Source organism: Octopus bimaculoides, chromosome 7 (assembly GCF_046866305.1).
Source record: "Octopus bimaculoides isolate indiv1 chromosome 7, ASM4686630v1, whole genome shotgun sequence".
In the NCBI taxonomy this organism is placed as follows: Eukaryota; Metazoa; Mollusca; class Cephalopoda; order Octopoda; family Octopodidae; genus Octopus; species Octopus bimaculoides.
This window is the reverse complement of record NC_142934.1, coordinates 19,213,637-19,223,636: the sequence shown is the minus strand read 5'-3', so window position 1 is coordinate 19,223,636 and position 10,000 is coordinate 19,213,637. Positions and strand designations below refer to the sequence as shown.

Here is a 10,000-nt window from a genome sequence, read left to right as displayed (position 1 = left end):
ATTGTGGTGCCAGCATGCAAATTTGTTTGCAAATCCACTTTATATAAAATTTCTGGTTTCTTTGTGAAAAATCATAAATACAATATGTGTATATTCACATCCATGCAGGGAAACATGTGCACAAACAAGCACACACACACACACTCACACATGTGTATAAGCTCTTACAGACAAACACACTTATAGAAGTATAGTCTGTGCAGAACTTGCACCACACACACACACACACACACACACACACACACTGTATACAGTAACAGCAGAGTTTGTGTGTGTGTGTGTGTGTGTCCTGCATACAATGTTATAACCATCTTCTATATTGTATGTATGTATATGTAGATTAATAAGTATAGCTGATATATATATATATATATATATATATATATATATATATATATATATATATATATATATGCATATATATATCTTATTTGTGTGTGTGTGTGTGTGTATTTTACATACATACACACACACACATAACTATAAATACTTATACATACGTGTTCCTATTTCACAGAAAATACAGAAAATGTTCACATGAACAAACGCAAAAGAAATTCTCACTAGTGTCAGGGCAAAGTGTCAGCTGTATATGAATCAATAATTAGCATATATGTATTTATGCATATATATGTCATATATGTATATGTATGTGTGTGTTTGTGTGTGTGTGTGTGTGTGTGTGTGTGTGTGTGTGTGAGTGTGTATGCATGCACATGTGTGTGTTTTAATTTTTTCATTTATTTTTATGCTTGTGTTTCCATGCAAGCATCAACTAGATAAATGTATTATTGAGGCATTGTTTAACAGCCAGATGCCCTTTCTGTCACTAAACATTACCTGTTTTTCAAGTAAAGGGGTCTTTTATTTCACACATCTTTGAATATGCAAAGCCGGTGATTAACCTGTTATCAGGGGGGAAATGACAGCAATGCCACCACATGTAGCTGGGTGATTTTCAAAGTAGCACAAATGCAAACAAACACACAGACACTCACATGTACACACACATACAGACACACACACACACACACACACATACACACACATATACATATGCATCAACATATTAGGTTTGGTAGAGCAGTGAGTTAGTAGAATCATTAGCATGCTTGGGAAAATGCTTAGCGGCATTTCGTCTGTCGTGACGTTCTGAGTTCAAGTTTTGCTGAAGTTGACTTTGCCGTTCATTCTTTCAGGGTTGATAAAATAAGTACCAGTTGAATGCTGGGGTAAATGCAATTGAGTTATGATCTCCCTGAAATTGTTGGCCTTGTTTTTGCATGAAATATAGCCACAAAGGAGCTAACACTGGCCAATGCTGGTGGCATGTAAAAAAAAACCCCATTACACTCTTGGAGTGGTTGGTGTGAGGAAGGGCATCCGACCATAGAAACCATGCCAAATCAGATTGGAACCAGGTGCAGCTCTCCAGCTTACCAGTTTTCAGTCAAACCATCTAACCCATGCCAGCATGGAAAGCAGACGCTAAATGATGATGATGATGATAATGATGGTGGTGGTGATGATGATGATGTGAAACAAACAGGAAAATAGAAGTCAAAACGTGTATTCTTCTTTTACTTGTTTCAGTCATTTGACTGTGGCCATGCTGGAGCAGCACCTTTAGTTGAACAAATCGACCCCAGAACTTATTCTATTGGTCTCTTTAGCCGAACCGCTAAGTTACAGAGACACAAACACACCAACATTGGTTGTCAAGCAATGGTGGGAGAACAAACATAGACACACATACAAATATATACATATATATATATATATATATATATATATATATATATATATAAACTGTAATTTTTGTATAATTATGTATTGTTAATATAACAATACATAAAGATGGGCTAGAGTTGAAGTGCTCAGCATGAGCTAGAATTCATCTTATAGTACAAATAGATACATAAGGGTGGAAAATCACAGGAATAATACCATATATATATATATATATATGATGAGCTTCTTTCAGTTTTCATCCACCAAATCCACTCACAAGGCTTTGGTCAGCCAGAGGCTATAGTAGAAGACATTCACGCAAGGTGCCACGCGGTGGGAATGAACCCAGAATCATGTGGTTGAGAAACAAGATCCTTACCACATACCCACGCTTATATTTTTTTTATTAATCAGCAGAAGTTACAGAGTAACTTAAGTGCCAAAGCATGAAACACTTGACTCCTGAGTCACTCTGTAACTTTTGCTGATAAATAAAAAATACATTGTATGTTAAGAAGTTTGCTTCCCAACCACATGGTCCCAGGTTCAGTCCCACTGCATGGCACCTTGGGCAAGTGTCTTCTACTAAAGCTTTGGGCCGACCAAAGTCTTGTGAGTGGATTTAGTAGACTGAAAGAAACTCATTATGTGTGTGAGTGTGTGTGTGTGTGTGTGTGTGTGTGTGTGTGTGTGTGTGTGTGTGTGTGTGTGTGTGTGTGTTTATCCCCCACTACTGCTTGAATAATTGGTGTTGAAGTTTTTACATCCCTGTAACTTAGCTGTTTGGCAGAAGAGACTAATAAAATATGTACTGGGCTTCAAAAAAAAAAAAGAAATAAGTACTGGTGTTGATTTGGTTGACTAAAATTCTTCAAGGTGATGCTCCAGCATGGCCACACAGTCTAATGACTGAAACAAGTAAAAGATAAAAGATAAAATATATACGTTCATACATACATACACACATAAATACATGCACATGTGTAAACACACACACACACGCACAAATATATATACACACATACAGATAGATGCACACCAAACAAGAATGGTGTCTTGGAAGAAGCCATATCATGATAATGTAGTCCTGCATTCCTGACACATAAAAAAGTACAACTGCATGGTCATAATCTGAGGTGCCTCTGATCATGTGCCTGTTTGATCAGGATTGACTTAGAACTAAAGAATAACAATTAACACTGTGTGGTAAGTAGCTTGCTTACCAATCACATGGCTCCGGGTTCAGTCCCACTGTGTGGCACCTTGGGCAAGTGTCTTCGGGCCGACCAAAGCCTTGTGAGTGGATTTGGTAGACGGAAACTGAAAGAAGCTCGTTGTATATATGTCATCGTCGTTTAAAGTCCGCTTTCCATGCTAGCATGGGTTGGACGATTTGACTGAGGACTGGTGAAACCAGATGGCTACACCAGGCTCCAATCTGATTTGGCAGAGTTTCTACAGCTGGATGCCCTTCCTAACGCCAACCACTCGGAGAGTGTAGTGGGTGCTTTTACGTGTCACCCGCACGAAGGCCAGTCAGGCGGTACTGGCAACGGCCACGCTCAAAATGGTGCATTTCATGTGCCACCCGCACAAAAAAAAAAAAGAAAAGAAAGATTTCATGTGTCGCCCGCACATGAGCCAGTCCAGGGGAACCAGCAACGATCTCGGTGTGTGTATGTTTGTGTGTCTGTGTTTGTCCCCCTAACATCGCTTGACAACCGATGCTGGTGTGTTTACGTCCCCGTAACTTAGCGGTTCGGCAAAAGAGACCGATAGAATAAGTACTAGGCTTACAAAGAATAAGTCCTGGGGTCGATTTGCTCGGCTAAAGGCGGTGCTTCAGCATGGCCACAGTCAAATGACTGAAACAAGTAAAAGAGTAAAAGAGTAAAGAGTATACATATGCATGATTTACTAAGACTTACCACCACCATACTATCATCTCCTTTGCCGCCATCACCAATATATAAAGACCAAACATCTGGAAAACCAGCAGTCATGGAGAACTTGTTGAAAAGGCTACAGAAGTATAACAAAAGACTAACAAATCAATCAGTTAATAAAGAAATGAACTACAACCTACGCATACTTTTATTGGCAGAATGAACCTCCCACCATCAATATTATCTGTTTAACACAGTGGTTCTCAACCATATTTTGCCTATGGACCCCTTTGGTTCCTGTTTTACTCAGTGGGTGGGACCCTCATAACCATTTGATGTTTAAAAACTCCCGTTATATTTTTATGATTAAAGAGGAATAATTATTGCATACCTGACTAACTTCCTTTATTAATGCCTGTTGCATTGTGGGTACCGCCCTTCTTTTTTTTTTAAATGTGGGATCGAATGTAAATTAGCATTTGTGGCCCACTTGATGATGTGCCATGTCTCATACAGCCTGCTTCTCGGACAAGGTTGCCCATGCCCGGTCTACTTGATAAAGGCTAACTTGAAGCTAAAAAGTGATGCCATGAGCACTTCTAGTTGATTTAATGCCTGTATTGGTCTCCCTAATTACAAGGAACACATATTTCTATGCAACTTTTCTTTCAGACTAAATCTGCTGTTAAGAGGAATTTTGGTATAACCTCCATTCAAAAATCTGATGTTTAATCAATATTCTCTCCACATGTATTTTGATGCTAAAATTTATTTTGATCCTAAAATCTAAACATTATCCTGTCTCCCCTGTCATTTATCTAAATTATGGTCTGAATAATGATTTCTCACTTTTACTGAAACACACAACTCCAGCATAGCTATTTATATGTATGTATGTATGTATGTATGTATGTGAGTGTGTCTGTATGTGTGTATATACATACACATACCACATACATACATACGTACGTACGTACATACATGCATACACAGATATATATATATATATATATATATATATATATATATATATATATATATATGTTAGTAGAGGCTGGAATAACTGTCTAAGGGATAAAAATATCCGTTTTACTACCAGTATAATTACCTATGTTAACCTTGGGCTTACATACATACATACATACATACATACATATATATATATATATATATATATATATATATATATATATATATATATATAGTCTCTGTTGATCTTCTAACTGCCTCTATTTGTCTACATGAATTTTCTAGAAACCAGCCAACTCCCTCTCTTGTTTCAACTTCATTTCATCGTACTCCAATCATTCCAAATCTTCCATCCTCTACTCACAGCTCCTATGTCTTTGCCACCTCTGTAATCATGATCCTTACTTTACTACATCAAAACTAAGTAACAGAAAATTCATTACTTTTGATGTAGTCAGCTTCCACACAAATATTCCACATGATTTAGGAATAATGGTAATCAAATATTTGGAAAAAAAATGTAGGAAGAGATTCCCAGTGGATTTGCTATGGACTTTATATTAGATTCTGTTTGTCGTATCCTTAAGAATAACACATTCTTTTTCAATAGGGAAAAGTATCCACAAATTAGAGATCAAGCCATGGGGACGAAGTTCACTCCAATGTATGTAAATTCAATAACAGGCTACTTTTTTTGGATGACTGTTTGATAAGATTAAATCTGTAGACACTTCAGAAGAATTTTGAATTTTTCTGAATAATTTACAGCAAATTCTGAAATTTACAGAGGGGTTGAGGATTACAGAATTACCATTTCTTGGCATGATGGTAATTAAAAATGGCTCCAATATCACAATGGATATATAATTCAAAGACAGAAGGTGACAAGCTGGCAGAACTGTTAAAATGCTTAGCAGCATTTCTTCTAGCTCTTTATGTTCTGAGTTCAAATGCTTCTAGGGTCATCTTTGCCTTTCATACTTTTTGGAGTTAATAAAAATAAGTACCACTTGAGTACTGAAGTCTATGTAATTGACTTCTCCCTCCCCTGGTGTCGAAAGTTGAAAGAATAATACAGATACAGATGCTCCCCTACACAACATAACTCGGCAGTCTCTTAAGTGGAACATTATGGTCAAAGGATCAGGAAATACTAGTGGTGTCACCTGGAGAATGAGGTGAAAAAACTGGAATGGAATGGACTGGGGTTAATTGGAGAAGAAAAGGCCAGGACAGGGAGGAGAGGGAGATCTTTGATGGTCTATGTTTCAAGAAGGGCCAAAAGACCTGAGCAAGTAAGTAAGTGCATGAATGAGAGACACAAATGAGCTATAAGAGAAACTGGATAAGAAGAATCAGATGTAGCATGTAATAGAGAAGACATGAGATATATGAGGTGGATGACATTTGAGTAAGGAAATACCAAACTATCCAAGGGGAAGGAATTTGTGGAAGCAAAAGACCAAAGAAGGCATAAGCAGAAATGGTGAAAGCTGATCAAAAGATGCCATGCCTCACAAATGAGATGATGAATGGCTGCAACAGTTGGAGAGATGTAGTGAAGAAAATCTATCCAGTCCGATAGTATAGAAAGTAGGCATAAAAAGGATGAAGGTAACGATGATGATTATGTCAATGATGACAACAACAATATACATGCAAATGTAAATCTATCCATCTACCAATCTATCTGGTTATCTTTCTGTCTTTCTCTCTCACTTTGTGTTTGTATATAAATGTATGTATATATACGTATGTGCCATGTAAAAAGCACTGGTGTTGGTACCACATAAAAAGAATCCAGTGCATTCTGTAAAGTGGTTAGCATTAAGAAGGGTATACAGTTGTAGAAACCAAACCAAAACAGACTAAGTAACCTGGTGCAACACCTGGCCTTGCTCGTCCCTGTCAACCCATCCAACCCATGCCAGCATGGAAAATGGACATTAAATGTTGATAATGATTGGTGATGATGACATAGATATATATGCATGTATATGTGTGTGTGTACATGTGTGTGTGTGTGTATGTATATATAGGAGTGGCTGTGTGGTAAGTAGCTAGCTTACCAACCACATGGTCCCGGGTTCAGTCCCACTGCGCGGCATCTTGGGCAAGTGTCTTCTACTATAGCTTCGGGCCGACCAAAGCCTTGTGAGTGGATTTGGTAGACGGAAACTGAAAGAAGCCCGTCGTATATATGTATATATATATATATATATATATGTATGTGTGTGTGTATGTTTGTATGTGTGTGTGCATGTTTGTCCCCCCAACATCGCTTGACAACCGATGCTGGTGTGTTTATGTCCCCGTAACTTAGCGGTTCGGCAAAAGAGATCGATAGAATAAGTACTAGGCTTCTAAAGAATAAGTCCTGGGGTCGATTTGCTCGACTAAAAGGTGGTGCTCCAGCATGGCCACAGTTAAAAGACTGAAACAAGTAAAAGAGTAAAAAGAGTATATATATATATATATATATATATATATAGGCTTCAACGCAGTTTTCATCTACAAAATTCATTCACAAGGTACTGGTCAGCTTAATTATATATATATCGTTTAACGTCTGCTTTTCATGCTGGCATGGGAAAATCAAAAAAGTACAAAGTAATAAATATATATATATATATTTATTACTTTGTACTTTTTTGATTTTTATTATAGGTCTTTTTAGTGTATTTACTTATTAAATTTTTCTATATGTGATTGTGGATTTTCATGGCTGAATTCAATAATTGTGGGTTTTTTCTCTAAATTATATATATGTAAATATATATATATATATATATATATATATATATCAGTAATGTAACTACACACATGCTGTTGGTGATTTTTTTTTCCTTCTTTAGACTTTTCCGTTTTCCCTTCCAACATAAAGCAACGTTTGAAATGTCAAATGCTTTCTCTTTTTACCGAGCGTCAAACTAATGCATTGCATGTGCACCTCCTCTTGTTGTTTGTTTTTGTTGTATTTAATGTTCGTTTATTCAATTTGACTCTGTGTGTGTGTGTATGTGTGTATACGTATATAGGTAGAAATATATACACATATATAAACTGTCCAACCCATACCAGCATGGAAGATGGATGTTAAATGATGGTGATGATGATAAATGTATATTTATGTCCGTGCATATTACATATATTTGTCTTTATGTTCTGGTTTGTCCTTCTCCCACCAATTGGCATTGATTTGTTTATGTGCTGGTAACCTAGTAGTTCAACAAAAGAAACTGATATAGTACTAGACTTAAAGATGCAAGTACTGGGTTCAATCTCATTGCATGGCATCTTGGGAAAGTGCTTTGTACTATAGCTCTAGGCCAGGCCTGACCAACTTGAATTACATTACAGGCCACTTTAATCACAGAAAGTTTTTTTAAGGGCCACTTACACACTGACAGAATTAAAAGCATTTTGCTTTTGCATGCTATTATTACAATAATGAATGAATGATTGTTGATTCAACATGAAATATTATCATTGCAAAAACAGCACTCTTTACTCTTTTTACTCTTTTACTTGTTTCAGTCATTTGACTGCGGCCATGCTGGAGCACCGCCTTTAGTCGAGCAAATCGACCCCAGGACTTTGTAAGCCTAGTACTTATTCTATCGGTCTCTTTTGCCGAACCGCTAAGTTACGGGGACGTAAACACACCAGCATCGGTTGTCAAGCGAAGTTGGGGGGACAAACACAGACACACAAACATATACACACACATACAGATATATATATGACAGGCTTCTTTCAGTTTCCATCTACCAAATCCACTGACAAGGCTTTGGTCGGCCCGAGGCTATAATAGAAGACACTTGCCCAAGGTGCCACGCAGTGGGACTGAACCCAGAACCATGTGGCTGGTAAGCAAGCTACTTACCACACAGCCACTCCTGTGCCTAGTAGCTTTCTTTTTTACTTTTCATTACAATCTTTAATTTTTGATAAAATTTTTTAAATGTTTGTTTAAATAAACCCATTTCAAGGAAGTATTGAGTGGGCCGCAAGATAAAAGTCTGCAGGACGCAAGACAAAAGATGGCGGGACACAAGACAAAAGTCTGCAGGCAGCATGCGACCTGCGGGCCTCAGGTTGGCCAGCCCTGCTCTAGGCAGACCAAAGTGTTGAGAGTGTATTTGATAGACAGAAACTGAAAGAAGCCTGTTGTATATGTATGTATGTATGCATGTAAGAGTATTTGTGTATACATTTGCTGGCTGGACAACCAATGTGGGTTTGTTTACATCCCTGTAACTTAGTTGTTTAGCGAAAGTGACTGGTAGAATAAGTACTAGGCTTTAAAAAAATGTACCTTCTGGAGTCAGTTTATTTGATTAGACCATTCATTGCAGTACTCCTGCATAGCCACAGTCCAGTGACTGGACAAAGTAAAGGATATGTATTTATAAAAGATGTGTGTGTGTGTGTCTGTGGGTGGGGGTGCGCATGCGCGCACGTGTGAGTGTGTATATTTAAATTCACACACACACACACATATACATACATACAAATACAGGTATGCATGCACATACATACACACATATGTATATACACTATGTGTGCCTGTCTACTTCAATATACGCATTTAACTTACTCTCATATAGGCATACACACACACACATACATATACACTCATGGATATATATATATATATAGTCTTACAGACACACCCTTATATAAAAATACTTTCTGTAAAATTAATGCATGTTTACACATACATACATGCCTACTTACATACATACGCACACACACACACTCATATACATACATACATACATACATACATACATACATACATACATACATACATACATACATACATACATACATACATACATACATGCATGCATACATACATGCATACATTTGAACACATTTGTATATAAACTCTTCTTGCCACACTCTTATTGAAATACACTCTCTGAAATTTATATACGCATATACACACATATGTATATATAAACTATTATAAACAGAACCTTATAAAGATATACTCGGAAAATATTATATACTCTTAGAAGCACAAACACATAGAAATATACAACATAGTTAAATATAAAAAAAACATCCGTGTAGAAGTATATTATATCTAAACCTAACACTATTATGCATACGTATCCACTTGTGTATAAGAACTTACACACAAGTGTAGCTTTTTAGAATTATACTTCTTCTAAAACTTAAAAAGTATAGCATCATAAATGTTCACACACACAAACACACACACACACACACTCTCTCTCTCTCACACGTGTGCATAAGTTCTTACAGACAAACACACTTATAGCAGTATAGTCTGTGCAGAACTTGCACCACACACACACACTGTATACAGTAACAGCAGAGACAATAACACCAACAACAGTAGCAGCAGCAGTAACAAAAACGTCAGCCTAGAGAGAGAGAGA

General features: G+C 37.0%; 1 long non-coding RNA gene across 1 annotated transcript in view; it reads right to left on the bottom strand.

Annotated features, from left to right (window-relative positions):
* The window catches only part of LOC128248292 (uncharacterized), a 17,831-nt gene that overhangs the window by 7,706 nt on the left and 125 nt on the right, over window positions 1-10,000 (bottom strand). Inside the window, exon 2 of the long non-coding RNA XR_008264528.2 lies at window positions 3,660-3,753. This is a non-coding gene — a long non-coding RNA (uncharacterized LOC128248292). The remainder of the gene's footprint in view (window positions 1-3,659; window positions 3,754-10,000) is intronic.